Source organism: Rattus rattus, chromosome 3 (genome assembly GCF_011064425.1).
Source record: "Rattus rattus isolate New Zealand chromosome 3, Rrattus_CSIRO_v1, whole genome shotgun sequence".
NCBI lineage: Eukaryota > Metazoa > Chordata > Mammalia > Rodentia > Muridae > Rattus > Rattus rattus.
This window is the reverse complement of record NC_046156.1, coordinates 218,531,753-218,547,446: the sequence shown is the minus strand read 5'-3', so window position 1 is coordinate 218,547,446 and position 15,694 is coordinate 218,531,753.

Sequence of the window (15,694 nt, the reverse complement as noted above, 5' to 3'; positions counted from 1 at the left end):
AATCAAAGAGCACATCAAAACCATCATCCGTCATGATCAAGTAGGCTGCATTCCAGTGATGCAGGGATGGTTTAATATACGGAAAAACATCAACGTGATCCATTATATAAACAAACTGAAAGATAAAAACCACATGATCATTCATTAGATGCTGAGAAAGCATTTGACAAACTTCAACTTTTTTTTATGATAAAAGTCCTGGAAAGATTAGGAATTCAAGGCCCATACCTAAACATAGTAAAACCAATATACAGCAAACTAGTAGCTAATATTAAACTAAATGGATAGAAACTTGAAGCAATCCCACTAAAATCAGGGGGGTAGGGATTTAGCTCAGTGGTAGAGCACTTGCCTAGCAAGCACAAGGCCCTGGTTTCAGTCCCCACCTCCGGGGGAAAAAAAAAGAAAAAAGAAAAAAATCAAGGACTAGACAAGGCTGCCCACTCTCTCCCTATTTATTCAATATAGTTCTCGAAGTCCTAGCCAGAGCAATCAGACGACAAAAAGAGATCAAAGGGATGCAGATTGGAAAGGAAGAAATCAAAATATCATTATTTGCAGACAATACGATTGTGTACTTAAGTGATCCAAAAGTTTCCACCAGAGAACTACAAAACCTGATAAACACCTTCAGCAAAGTGGCTGGGTATAAAATTAAATCAAATAAATCAGTAGCCTTCCTCTACACAAAAGACAAACAAGGCGAGAAAGAAATTAGGGAAACGACACCCTTCATAATAGTTCCAAATAATATAAAATACCTTGATGTGACTTTAACCAAGCAAGTTACAGATCTGTATGATAAGAACTTCAAGTCTGTGAAGAAAGAAATTGAAGAAGATATCAGAAGATGGAAAGATCTCCCATGCTCATGGATTGGCAGGATTAATATAGTAAAAATGGCCATTTTACCAAAAGCGATCTACAGATTCAAAGCAATCCCCATCAAAATACCAATCCATTTCTTCAAAGAGTTAGACAGAACAATTTGCAAATTCATCTGGAATAACAAAAAATCCAGGATAGCTAAAACTATCCTCAACAATAAAAGGACTTCAGGGGGAATCACTATCCCTGAACTCAAGCAGTATTACAGAGCAATAGTGATAAAAACTGCATGGTATTGGTACAGAGACAGACAGATAGACCAGTGGAATAGAATTGAAGACCCAGAAATGAACCCACACACCTATAGTCACTTGATTTTTGACAAAGGAGCCAAAACCATCAAATGGAAAAAAAGATAGCATTTTCAGCAAATGGTGCTGGTTCAACTGGAGGTCAGCATGTAGAAGAACACAGATCGATCCATTCTTATCACCCTGTACAAAGCTTAAGTCCAAGTGGATCAAGGACCTCCACATCAAAACAGATACACTCAAACTAATAGAAGAAAAAGTGGGGAAGCATCTTGAACACATGGGCACTGGAGAATAATTCCTGAACAAAACACCAATGGCTTATGCTCTAAGATCAAGAATCGACAAATGGGATCTCATAAAACTGCAAAGCTTCTGTAAGGCAAAGGACACTGTTGTTAGGACCAAACGGCATCCAACAGATTGGGAAAAGATCTTTACCAAACCTACAACTGAGAGAGGGCTTATATCCAAAATCTACAAAGAACTCTAGAGGTTAGACTGCAGGGAGTCACATACTCCTATTAAAAAATGGAGTTCAGAGCTAAACAAAGAATTCGCAGCTGAGGAATGCCGAATGGCAGAGAAGCACCTAAAGAAATGTTCAACATTTTTAGTCATAAGGGAAATGCAAATCAACACAACCCTGAGAATCCACCTCACTCCAGTCAGACTGGCTAAGATCAAAAACTCAGGTGACAGCAGATGCTGGCGAGGATGTGGAGAAAGAGGAACACTCCTCCATTGTTGGTGGGATTGCAGACCGGTACAACCATTCTGGAAATCAGTCTGGAGGTTCCTCAGAACATTGAACATTGTACTACCTGAGGACCCAGCTATACCACTCTTGAGCATATACCCAAAAGATGCCCCAACATACAACAAGGACACATGTTCCACTCTGTTCATAGCAGCCTTATTTATAATAGCCAGAAGCTGGAAAGAACCCAGATGCCCTTCAGCAGAGGAATGGATACAAAACATGTGGTACATCTACACAATGGAATACTACTCCGCTATCAAAAACAATGACTTTATGATATTCATAGGCAAATGGATGGAAGTGTAAAATATCATCCTGTGTGAGGTAACCCAATCAAAGAAAAACTCATATGGTATGCACTCATTGATAAGTGGCTATTAGCCCAAATGCTTGAATTACCCTAGATGTACAGAACACATGAAACTCAAGAAGGATGACCAAAATGTGAATGCTTCACTCCTTCAAAAGAACAAGAATACCCTCAGGAGGGAATAGGGAGGCAAAGTTTAGAACAGAGGCTGAAGGAACACCCATTCAGAGCCTGCCCTACATGTGGCCCATACATATACAGCCACCAAACTAAATAAGATGGATGAAGCAAAGAAGTGTAGGCTGACAGGAACCGGATGTAGATCTCTCCTGAGAGACACACCTAGAATATGGCAAATACATAGGTGAATGCCAGTAACAAACCACATGAACTGAGAATGGGACCCCCGTTGAAGGAATCAGAGAGAGGACTGAAAGACCTTGAAGGGGCTTGAGACTTCATATGAACAACAATGCCAACCAACCAGAGCATCCAGGGACTAAGCTACTACCTAAAGACTATACATGGACTGACCCTGGGCTCCAACCTCATAGTTAGCAATGAATAGCCTAGTAAGAGCACCAGTGGTAGGGGAAGCCCTTGTTCCTGCCAAGACTGAACCCCCAGTGAACGTGATTGTTGGGGGAGGGCGGCAATGGGGGGAGGATGGGGAGGGGAACAGCCATAAAGAAGGGATTGGGAGGGGTTAGGGGGATGTTGGCCCGTAAACCTGGAAAGGGAATAACACTCGAAATGTGAATAAGAAATACTCAAGTTAATAAAAGAAAAAAAAAAAAAAAAGGGAGGTGGAGGGTTAGGGGGGATGTTTGCCTGAAACCGGGAAAGGTAATAGCAATTGAAATGTAAATAAGAAATACCCAGTTTAATAACGATGGAGAAAAAAAGAAAAAATGTATTTCGTCAATGATAAACATTTTGTTTTATTTAATGAAATTGGTGGTTAGCCTCCTAACCTAAACTTATTAGAAGAAAAGAAAAAGAGAAGAAAGGAATGAACAAAAACAGGAGCTGGTTCTTTTAAAAAATATCAACAGGATAAATAAACCCTTAGCCAAACTAACCAGAGGGCACAGAGAGTGTATCCAAGTTCACGAAATCAAAAATGAAAAGGAAAACATTACAAGAGAATATGCGGAAATTCAAAAAATCATCAGATACTGCTACCAAGGCCTATATTCAACAGACTGGAAAATCTGGTGAAGTGGACAATTTTCTAGACAGATATCAGGTACCAATGTTCAATCAGTATCACATTAAACCATCTAAGCTATCCCATAACCCTAAAGAAATAGAAGCAGTTATTAAAGGTCTCCCAACCAAAGAAAAAACCAGATGGGTTTAATGCAGAATTCTATCAGACATTCATAGAAGACCTCATACCAATACTGTCCAAACTAGTCCACAAAATAGAATCATAAGGAGCACTACCCAGTTCCTTCTATGAAGCCACAATTATGCTTATACCGAAACCAAAGTCCCAACAAAAAAGAGAACTTCAGATCAATTTAATCTTATGAATATCAACACAAGAATGCTCAATAAAATTGTTGCAAACCAAATCCAGAAACGCATCAAAATGATCATCTACCATGATCAAGTAGGCTTCATCCCATGGATGCAGTGATGGTTCAATATATGGAAAATCCATCAATGTAATCCACTATATAAACAAACCCAAAGGGGAAAATAACAGGACAAAATTCAACAACTTTCATGATAAAAGTCTTGGAAAGATCAGGACTCAAGGCCCATACCTAAACATAGTAAAAGCCATATACAGCAAAACAGTAGCTAACATTAAACCAAATGGAGAGAAACTTGAAGCAATTCCACTAAAATCAGGGACTAGACAAGGCTGCCCACTCTCTCCCTACCTATTCAATATAGTCCTTGGAAGTCCTAGCCAGAACAATCAGACAACAATAGGAGATCAAGGGGATACAGTTTGGAAAGGAAGAAGTTAAGAGTCATTATTTGCAGATGATATGATAGTATACTTAAATGAACCCAAAAGTTCCACCAGAGAACTACTAAGCATGATAAACAACTTCAACAAAGTGCCTGGATATACAATAAACTCAAACAAACCAGTAACATTACTCCATTCAAAGGATAAACAGGCTGAGTAAGAAATTAGGGAAATGACACCCTTAACAATAGTCACAAATAATTTAAAATACGATTGTGTGACTGTAACCAAGCAAGTGAAAGATCTGTATGACAAGAACTTTAAATCTCTGAAGAAATAAATTGAAGAAAATCTCAGAAAATAGAAAGACCTCTCATGCCCATGGATTGGGAGGATTAATATATTAAAAATGGCCATTTTGCCAAAAACAATTACAAATTCAATGCAATCCCCATCAAAGTCCCAACTTAATTTTTCACAGAGTTAGAAAGAGCAATTTGCAAATTAATTTGGATTTATCAAAAACCCAGGATAGCGAAAACTATTTTCAACAATAGAAACTTCTGGGGGAATCGCCATCCCTGACTTTAAGCAGTATTACAGAGCAATAGTGATAAAAAGCTGTTTGATAGTGGTACAGACACAGACAAGAAGAACAATGGAATAGAATTGAAGACCCAGAAATGAACCCACACACCTATGGTCACTTGATCTTTGACAAAGGAGCTAAAGATATCCAGTAGAAAAAAGATATTTTTAACAAAGGATGCTGGTTCAGCTGGGGGTCAGCATGTAAAAGAATGCAAATCGATTCATTCTTAGCACCCTGTACAAAGCTCAAGTCCAATTGGATCAAAGACCTCCACATAAAAGCAGACACACTCAAATTAGTAAAAGAAAAAGTGAGGAAGAGCATGGGAACTGGAGAACATTTCCTGAACAGAACAACAATGGCTTATGCTCCAAACTTTGTTCCCATATCCCCTCCTATGAATATTTTTGTTCACCCTTTTAAGAAGGACTGAAGCATCTGCAGTTTAGTCGTCCTTCTTATTGAGCTTCATGTGGTCTGTGGATTATATCTTGGGTAATTCAAGCTTTTGAGCTAATATCCACTTATCAGTGAATGCATAACATGTGTGTGTTTTTCTGTGATTGAGTTACCTCACTCAGGATGATTGTTTTTGATAGCTGAGTAGTACTCCATTATGTAGATGAACCACATTTTCTGTATCCATTCCTCTGTTGAAAGACATATGGGTTCTTTCCAGCTTCTGGCTATTATACATAAGGCTGCTATAAAGACAGCAGAGCATGTGTGCTTTTTATTTGTTGGACCATCTTTTGGGTATATGCCCAGGAGTGGTATATCTGGATCCTCAGGCAGTACTATGTCCAATTTTCTGAGGAACTTCAAGAATGATTTCCAGAATAGTTCTACCAGTTCACGATCCAACCAACAATGGAGGAGTGTTTCTCTTTCTCCACATCCTCGCCAGTATCTGTTGTCACCTGAGTTTTTGATCTTAGCCATTGTGATGGTGTGAGGTGGAGTCACAGGGTTGTTTTAGTTTGGGAAATTATCCCCAGTGCCTATGTGTTCGAGGCTCTTCCCACTTTTTCTTCTATTAGTTTGACTGTATCTGGTTTTATGTGGAGGTCCTTGATCCATTTGTACCTGAACTTTGTGGAAGGAGAAGAGAGTGGATCAATTTGCATTCTTCTACATGCTGACCTCCAGTTGAACCAACACCATTTGTTGAAAATGTTTGTTCCTTTGTCAAAGATCGAGTGACCATAGGTGTGTAGGTTCATTTCTGGGTCTTCAATTCCATTCCACTGCTCTACCTGTCTCTGTACCACTAGCATACAGCTTTTATCACTATTGCTCTGTCATACTGCTTGAGGTCAGCGATGGTGATTCCCCCAGAAGTTCTTTTATTGTTGAGAATAGTTTTTGCTCTTCTGGGTTTTTTATTATTCCAAATGAATTTGCAAATTGCTTTTTCTAACTTTATGAAGATTTGAGTTGGAATTTTGAAGGGGATTTCATTGAATCTGTAGATTGCTTTTGGCAAAATGATCATTTTTACTATATTAATCCTGCCAAACCATGGCATAGGAGGTTTTTCCATCTTCTGAGATTTTCTTCAATTTATTTCTTCAGAAAACTGAAGTTCTTCTCATACAGATCTTTCATTTGCTTGGTTAGAGTCACCCCGAGGTAGTTTATGTTATTTGGGACTATTGTGAAGGGTGTTGATTCCCTAATTTCCTTCTTAGTCTGTTTATCCTTTGAGTAGAGGAAGGCTAATGATTTTTTTTTTTGAGTTAATTTTATAACTAGACACTTTGCTGAAGTTGTTTATCAGGCTTAGTAATTCTCTGGTGGAACTTTTGGGGCCACTTAAGTATACTATCAAATCATCTCAAAGAGTGATATATTGACTTCTTCCTTTCCAATTTGTATCCCTTTGACCTCCTTTTGTCTGATTGTTGTGGCTAGGACTTCAAGCTACTCTATTGAATAAGTTAGGAGAGAGTGGGCACTCTTGTCTAGTCCCTGATTTTAGTGGAATTGCTTTAAGTTTCTCCCCATTTAGTTTAATGTTAGCTACTGGTATTGCTTTTACTATGTTTAGGTATGGGCCTTGAATCATGATCTTTCCAGGACTTTTATCATGTAGAGGTGTTGAATTTTTGTCAAATGCTTTCTTGGCATCTAATGAAATGATCATGTCTTTTTTTTCCCCTTTGGGTTTGTTTATATAATCCATTATATAATGGATTATGTTGCTGGATTTCCACATATTGAACCATCCCTGCATCCATGGGATTAAGCCTACTTGATCCTATTTGTTCTTGGATTGGGTTTATGAGAATTTTATTGTGTATTCTTGTCTCAATATTCATAAGGGAAATTGGTCTAAAGTTTTCTTTCTTTGTTGGATCTTTGTGTGGTTTAGGTGTAAAAGTAATTGTAGCTTCATAGAAGGAATTGGTTAGTACTTCTGTTTCTAGTTTGTGGAATAGTTTGGACAGTTTGGGTATGGGGTCTTCTAGGAAGCTCTGATAGAATTCTGCACTAAAACTATCTGGTCCTGGGCTGCTTTTGGTTAGGATACTTTTAATGACTGCTTCTATTTCTTTAGGAGTTATGGGGTCATTTAGATGATTTATCTGATCCTGATTTAGCTTTGGTTCCTGGTATTTGTGTGGAAAATTGTCCATTTCCTCCAGATTTTCCAGTTTTGTTGAATAAAAGCTTTTGTAGTAGGATCTGCTGATTGTTTGAATTTCCTCAGATTCTGTTATTATGTTTCCCTTTTCATTTCTGATTTTGTTAATTTGAATATACTTTCTGTCCTCTCTGGTCAGTCTGGCTAAGGGTTTATCTATCTTGTTGATTTTCTCAAAGAACCAACTCCTGGTTTGATTGATTCTCTACAGTCCTTTCTGTTTCTACGTGGTTAATTTCATCCCTGAGTTTGATTATTTCCTCACTTCTAATCCTCTTGCGTGTATTTGCTTCTTTTTGTTCTAGAGCTCTTAGGTGTACTGTCAAGCTGCTAATAATGTAGGGCACTGGGGACAAAATAATGGTTATAGAAGATGACTTAACACTTCAGATGAAAGAAACAAGGATAGGTGCAAATAAATTGTTTTACATCCACAAGGGTGTGTGTGTGTGTGTGTGTGTGTGTGTGTGTGTGTGTGTGTGTGTACTCATGAATGCCAGGAGCTTTCAGGCCTAGAGAGTGTAGTGGTGGAGTGTACAGAGTAGGACTCTGGTGATGGCGTTAAAGCCTGAGATTTTCCAGATGTTCTAGCTGTACTGAAATGCTGATGATAAATTCTAAAAAGTCCTAAAAACTTTCTTCCTCTTTCCAGGGGTAAAAATCTTTTGTGATTGACACCTGTATCCTAACAGCAGGAGGATTAAGTAATGTGGTCATCGTTCTATTTCAGTGGAATCTCTTCCACTCTAACTTTCACCCTGCTAGTAGGTGGTCAAGGAAGAAAAAAAGGGGGGGTCACTTTGAAAAGTGATTATAGAGTTTATTACTAAGCTGTAAAAAGTTTCCTAGTAAAGCTCTCAAAGGAAAAAAGAAGAAAAGAAGAAAGACCCTAAGCAGGGAAAGGGAAAATTTCTTCTAAATAGGAAAAGAGAAAAAATTCTTCTAAGAGAAAAAATCCTTCCAAGTGGGGAAGGGAAAAAATTTCTACTTTCCTTTCTCATCAATTTGTCCTCAGTACTTATACATCTTTCAGAATACATGATCACATGTTAAAAGTTTCATCACAAGTTCACACACAAAAAATCAAATCATAAATTGAAATAGAAGTTTACAAAAGAGATTGTTTGCATACATAGCCATTCTGGCTAAACATCCATCACCTGCCACACCTCCACAGGTTCACAGAAGGTTTAAAACCAAACCAGAATTGAAATTTGTATAGATAAACCGGAGAATTTTGTTTTCTGTCTTAGCACTATACTGAATCAAGTTCCCTTTTATGACCTTTTTTAATTGTTTTACAACCTCTTGAATATGCTCTGAGAGGGAAAAAGTCTGTTACTATCTAAGAGCAATTAACCAGTGAAACTTGAGAGACTGACATAGTTCTCATTGCAGTTTTGACTATCAGAAAAGAACCTAATAGCAATCCCACTATAAAAGATGTTAATAATTACTGGTACAATTTTAGGAATTCTTATAGGATCATCAGTAAGACTTAAGAAGTCCTCTTTATCTGTACAGCATCACTAATGGACAGTACATCTTGGTAAATCTGAAGAGATCTGCTCCAAAGGGGTGGGACTAATACTTGGTTATTATTATATATGTTTAATAATAACAGGAAAAGCATATTAATAGTAGGAAATCTTTCCTAAAATGAATTCTCTTACAGCCTTGTACAATAAGTGCAAATCTGTTGCAGATTATATAATAATTCAAAGCAGACCATCTCAGGAAGATCACCTGCTAGTATTCAGCTTGTCCTATTATTTCTCCTGACACATGTAAGGACTCTCATCTCTTTTTTAGCAAATTACTTACAGAAAGGGTTCCATACAGATGTCAGGAATAAGCACAAATCCACTTTTGGCATCAACAGACATAAATGACCAACAAAATACAGAACACACACACACACACACACACACACACACACAAGTTTATAAGTACAGAGTTACAAGAATGTAAGTTATAGCTCCAAGAACATAAGGGAATATAAAGAAGCTGATTTAGGGGCCCTTTCACTGACATATGAAGGTCTATATATAGGGACAGTACATATTGTTTGGCACCACACAATAGCAGTTATAGTGGCACACCTGAGACCCACAGAACATTTTAAGGCTGATTCCACTTATGGGGGAGGAGTAAGCACAATCACCTTCCAGGAGGACAGCAAGAAAGCTGTTGTTTTGTTTTGTTTTGTTTTACCAAAAGCTCTGGGTAGAAAAAGTTTCCATGAGAGATAATCCTAAAGGCAGATTCCTCATCTAAGTGTACTTTACCCTGTGCTATACGTTAAGTCCATGCCCAATAACAAACATCATAATTAGGAACTTTTATAGACCTCAATGGTATCCCCTAGGAAATACTATTAATTTTTTAAAGGACAAAAACTAAACAGGTGTTGAACAGTATGAAAAAAATATGTTTGTATTTCCTAAGGAAAGAAAATATAAATTTTGTCTCATTGGTACAGAGACAGACAGATAGAACAATGGAACAGAATTGAAGACCCAGAAAGGAACCCACACACCTATAGGCACTTGATTTTTGACAAAGGAGCCAAAACCGTCCAATGGAAAAAAGATAGCATTTTCAGCAAATGGTGCTGGTTCAACTGGAGGTCAACATGTAGAAGAATGCAGATCGATCCATGCTTATCACCCTGTACAAAGCTTAAGTCCAAGTGGATAAAGGACCTCCCACATCAAACCAGATACACTCAAACTAATAGAAGAAAACTAGGGGAAGCATTTGGAACACATGGGCACTGGAAAAAATTTCCTGAACAAAACACCAATGGCTTATGCTCTAAGATCAAGAATCGACAAATGGGATCTCATAAAAACTGCAAAGCTTCTGTAAGGCAAAGGACACTGTGGTTAGGACAAACGGCAACCAACAGATTGGGAAAAGATCTTTTACCAATCCTACAACAGATAGAGGCCTTATATCCAAAATATACAAAAAAGAACTCAAGAAGTTAGACAGCAGGGAGACAAATAACCCTATTAAAAAATGGGGTTCAGAGCTAAACAAAGAATTCACAGCTGAGGAATGCCGAATGTCCGAGAAACACCTAAAGAAATGTTCAACATCTTTAGTCATCAGGGAAATGCAAATCAAAACAACCCTGAGATTTCACCTCACTCCAGTGAGAATGGCTAAGATCAAAAACTCAGGTGACAGCAAATGCTGGCGAGGATGTGGAGAAAGGGAACACTCCTCCATTGTTGGTGGGTTAGATCAGGCAACCATTCTGGAAATCAGTCTGAGGTTCCTCAGAAAATTGGACATTGAACTGCCTGAGGATCCAGCTATACCTCTCCTGGGCATATACCCAAAAGATGCCCCAACATATAAAAAGACGTGTCCACTATGTTCATCGCAGCCTTATTTATAATAGCCAGAAGCTGGAAAGAACCCAGATGCCCTTCAACAGAGGAATGGATACAGAAAATGTGGTACATCTACACAATGGAATATTACTCAGCTATCAAAAACAATGACTTTATGAAATTTAGGCAAATGGTTGAACTGGAAAATATCATCCTGAGTGAGCTAACCTAATCAAAGAAAAGACACACATGGTATGTACTCATTGATAAGTGGCTATTAGCCCAAATGCTTGAATTACCCAGATGCCTAGAACAAATGAAACTCAAGACGGATGATCAAAATGTGAATGCAGATCGCCCTGAGAGACACAGCAGAATACAGCAAATACAGAGGCGTATGCCAGCAGGAAACCACTGAACTGAGAACAGGACCCCCTGTTGAAGGAATCAGAGAAAGAACTGGAAGAGCTTGAAGGAGCTCGAGACCCCATATGTAGCAGCAATGCCAACCAACCAGAGCTTCCAGGGACTAAGCCACTACCCAAAGACTATACATGGACTGACCCTGGACTTGACCTCATAGGTAAAAAATGAACATCCTAGTAAGAGCACCAGTGGAAGGGGGGGAAGCCCCTAGGTCCCATAAGACTGAACCCCCAGTGAACTAGACTGTTGGGGGAGAGGCAGCAATGGGGGAGGGTTGGGAGGAACACCCCAAGGAAGGGGGGGAGGGGGAGGAGGGGATGTTTGCCGGAAACCGGGAAAGGGAATAACACTGAAATGTATATAAGAAATACTCAAGTTATAATAATAAAAAATAAAAATAAATAAACAAAATGAGAAATTGAAAGCTAATTAAATTCCTTCCTGCCGAAAGAAAAGGCATGAGTAAAGAAGGAAGATTGGAAGCTTGGAAGCAAGACTTCCTAAATTTGTCTCATTTTCTTCTTTTAAGAATATATAAGACTAAGATAGTTATAAAATAAATTTGATTTGATAATTTTAAGTTATCCCCTGAATTTGGAAGTTATGTGAACTATGAAGAAGAAACGAGGTAGATGGGGAGCATGCTTCAAAAGGAAGCATGTGGTATTGATGTGGCAGAGGAACTTGTCAGCTGTGGGAGGCTCAAGAGAGGGAAGAGGCAGGGACAGATGTGGGGAATAAACAGCAGAAATACATTGTGTTTGTAACCTGCCATGATGTAAGTTAATAAAAAAGAAAGTTGTATGAAATGACCTAACCTCCATACCAAGTTTCTGACTTAAACACATAGAGAACAATTGTTTCAAATGTGTAATTTAATAATAAGTTTTCAATAAGAATGCAAATAACTCAATAGAATTTTTAATTGTATCCATATTGTTACTAATGGCATTGGTATTCTTTTTTTATTAAATTCCATTTTATTAAAGTTTATTGATACTATTTTTATTAAACTCCATTGCAGCATTAAAGTGTTAGGAAAGGGCTAGAGAAATGGCTTAGTTGTGAAGAAAGCATATTATTCTTTCAAGGTCTGGGGTCCTTGATTCCCAGCACTGAACTTCGGTGGCTCACAAATGTCATGATCTGAGATTCTGTTGCCTTGTTGTGGTCTCTAAAGCCATCATGTTCACGTGCCCAAACCCATATGAAGATGAGCACATGCCCTCCTATTTTACAAGTAATAAAATCAATAAAATCAAACATTAAAAATTGCTATATGACATATATAAAAGGCATTGGTATTCTTAATATTAATATTGAAGTACTAAATAATTTATGTTATTAGGAACTTCATTTTCAACATGAGAGTCCAGAAACTTCTAAACACACACACACACACACACACACATACACACACACACACACACACACACACACACACAAATATCAAATAAAACCTCTTTAATATTGAATCTAAACTAAAGAATGTCATGAAAAACCTTGTCCTATTTGAAAGGTTGGTTCTAAAAAACTTGTTTTGAAACAGTACTGTCCCTCTGACAAGTATTCCTTGTACCTTAACTGTTCTTACAGAGCATGGTTCAGCAAACTCCCAATTGTCTTTCTGGAAGTCTAATGTTGAGAGCATGCCAAATAGAGTACACCTACATGGTCAGCCTTCAACAAACACCTTGGGTACTAAGTCTTCAAAATGGTCTCTAGTAGACACTTGAAACATGTCAGAAGTCATCCCTGAGGAATGAGTTTGCCCTGTATGCCTTTCTAGGAAAATCCCCAAGCCTCAACTTCCTTTTCCTTCATTACTAGGATTGTTCTGCAGACTTCTCCTAGTAATGACTATGGTTATGCTGAGTCCTGTGAATCCTTCTAGGGAATAGCTGAACCAGGGAGGGGCTCGTTTACCAAGTTGAACAGTAACAATCTGGTTTTTTCAACAAATAAACTATACAAGGCAAAAAGTATATAAAGATCTTAAGAAACTATATATTAAATAATCAAATAATTCAATTAAAATGTAGGGAACAGTTCTAAACAAAGAGTTCTAAATAAAAAATCTGAAATGACTAAAAAACAAAGAAGTTTTCAGCATTCTTAGCCATCATGGCAGTGCAAATCAAGACTACTTTGAGGTGTCATTTTATACCTGTCAGAATAGTTAAGATCAATCATAAAAGGGACAGTTCATGCTGGTGAGGATGTAGAGCAAGAGGAACTCTACTCCATTGCAGATAGGAGTATAAATTTGCAAAGTGACTATGTAACTCAGTATGGTGATTCCTCAGAAAGGTAGGAACTGATCTACCTCAAGACCCAACTATACCATGCTCAGGCATATACCCAAAGGATGTTTCATCCTACCACAGGGACACTTACTAAACCATGTTTATTGCTTTTCTATTCACAACAGCCAGAAATTGGAGTAGGTGTCCATGCACAGAAGAATGGAATAAGAAAATGTGGCACATTTATACAATAGAGTAGTGCTCAGCTGTTTTTTTGTTTTGTTTTGTTTTTTAATGATATTTATAGGCAAATGGATGAAACTAGAAAAAAATCATCCTAGATATTAGCCATGAACTAAAAGATAACCAAGTTACAATATAGATGCAGATAGGTTAAGCATAGAACTAGAAGAGATACATGGATCTCCCTGAGAGGGGAAAATAGAATAGATTTTATGGGTGAATTGGAGTGCAGTTTTGAGGGACTAGAATGGGAGAATGAGGTAGGAAGGACAGGGGAGACGGAATTGACAGAAGGAATGATGAGGGCAGAGACAGCTAGAGTTAAAGAGCATTTGAGGAATATAGAAACCTGATACAGTGAAAATTTCTTATAATATATAAAACTGTTCCAAAAGAAGTCTTCAAATAATCAGTGAGAGGGAACCCCTACTGGCCCTCTCTTGTTACCAAACAAAGTGTCTTAGTTAAGGTTTTACTGCTGTGAACAGACATCTTGACCAAGGCAAGTCCTATAAATGACAACATTTAGTTGGGGCTGGCTTACAGGTTCAGAGGTTCAGTCCATTATCTTCAAGGCAGAAACATGGCAGCATCCAGGCAGGGATGGTGCAGGAGGAGCTGAGAGTTCTACATCTTCATCTGAAGGCTGCTATCAGAATGCTGGCTTCCAGGTAGCTAAGATTTGAGTGTAAAAGCCTACACGCACAGTGACACACCTACTCTTACAAGGCCACACTTTCTAATCCTGCCACTCCTATATACAAACCTTCACACAAAGCTTCCAGTGCTGGGACTGGGTTTCATCCAGTTGAGCTTTTGACCAAAATGGTCCCATGAAAATCCCCAAAGAACCCTGGCTGTTGGTTAGACTATCATTTTCTCTCCACAAACTGACAGCTGTTACTGAAACAATAGCCACACAACTCACTAAGCGTAGAAAGGTTGAACTGGTGACAACAGAGAACCTTCACCACCATATTCTAGTGTCTGTGACATAGAAGGGTACTCTGCAGGCTACCAAAAGAGAAATAGAAACACCAACACAACCACAAACTCTTTGATCTACAATCTGTCTTGCCTACAAAATATGCAACAGTGGCACAAACCTTGTGGGAGTAACCAACTGTTGTCTGACTTGACTAAAGACCCACTCAATGAGGTGGGTTTCATACTCAACACTGCTTGGAAGACCAAGAACAAGAGTCTAAATAGGCCAGAGAGCTAAGGTAAAACCAAATACTACTGGTCTGGGGAGGGGGGAATAAAATGACTCCTAATGATATTCTACTAATTCTCATAGATTAGTACCTTATTCAATCACCATCTGAGAGGCTTCTCCTGCAGCAGATGGGAACAAATGCAGAGAACCAAAGCCAGACATTTCAGAGAGAGACAGACTTTGGAATACACAGCTCTAAACAAGGTGTCTCCATCAAATCCCTCCCCGCAGAGCTCAGAGAATCCTACAGAAGAGGAGACAGAAAAGGTGGAGAGACAAAAGGAGTGGAGTATATCAAGAGATTGAGGGCCTCTAAATCAGTTTAACAAAGCTCATATAAGGTCATAGAGACTGAAGAAGCAGCACAGGGCCCACACCAGTCTACACCAGGTCCCCTGTATTCACACTCATTCACACACATTCACAAGTTTTAGTTCAGTACTTTTAAAGATTTATTTATTTATTTATTTATTTATTTAAAGTACATTGTAGCTGTCTTCAGACACACCAGAAGAGGGCATCAGATGCCATTACAGATGGTTGTTAACCACCATATGGTTGCTGGGATTTGAACTCAGGAACTCTGGAAGAGCAGTCAGTGCTCTTAACCACTGAGTCATCTCTCCAGCCCTAGTTTAGTACTTTTATGGGACTCCTGAGTGTGTAAACAAATAGGTCTCTAATTCTTGTGCCTTCTCTTGGGACTCTTTTATTTTTCTGTTGTTTTGTCTTGTTCACCTTTGATGTGACAGCTTTCATCTTATTTTACATTTTGCTTTGCCGTTATCTCTTGGAGCTGATTCTTCCTTAAGGAGGGAGAGAAAGGCAGTGAATC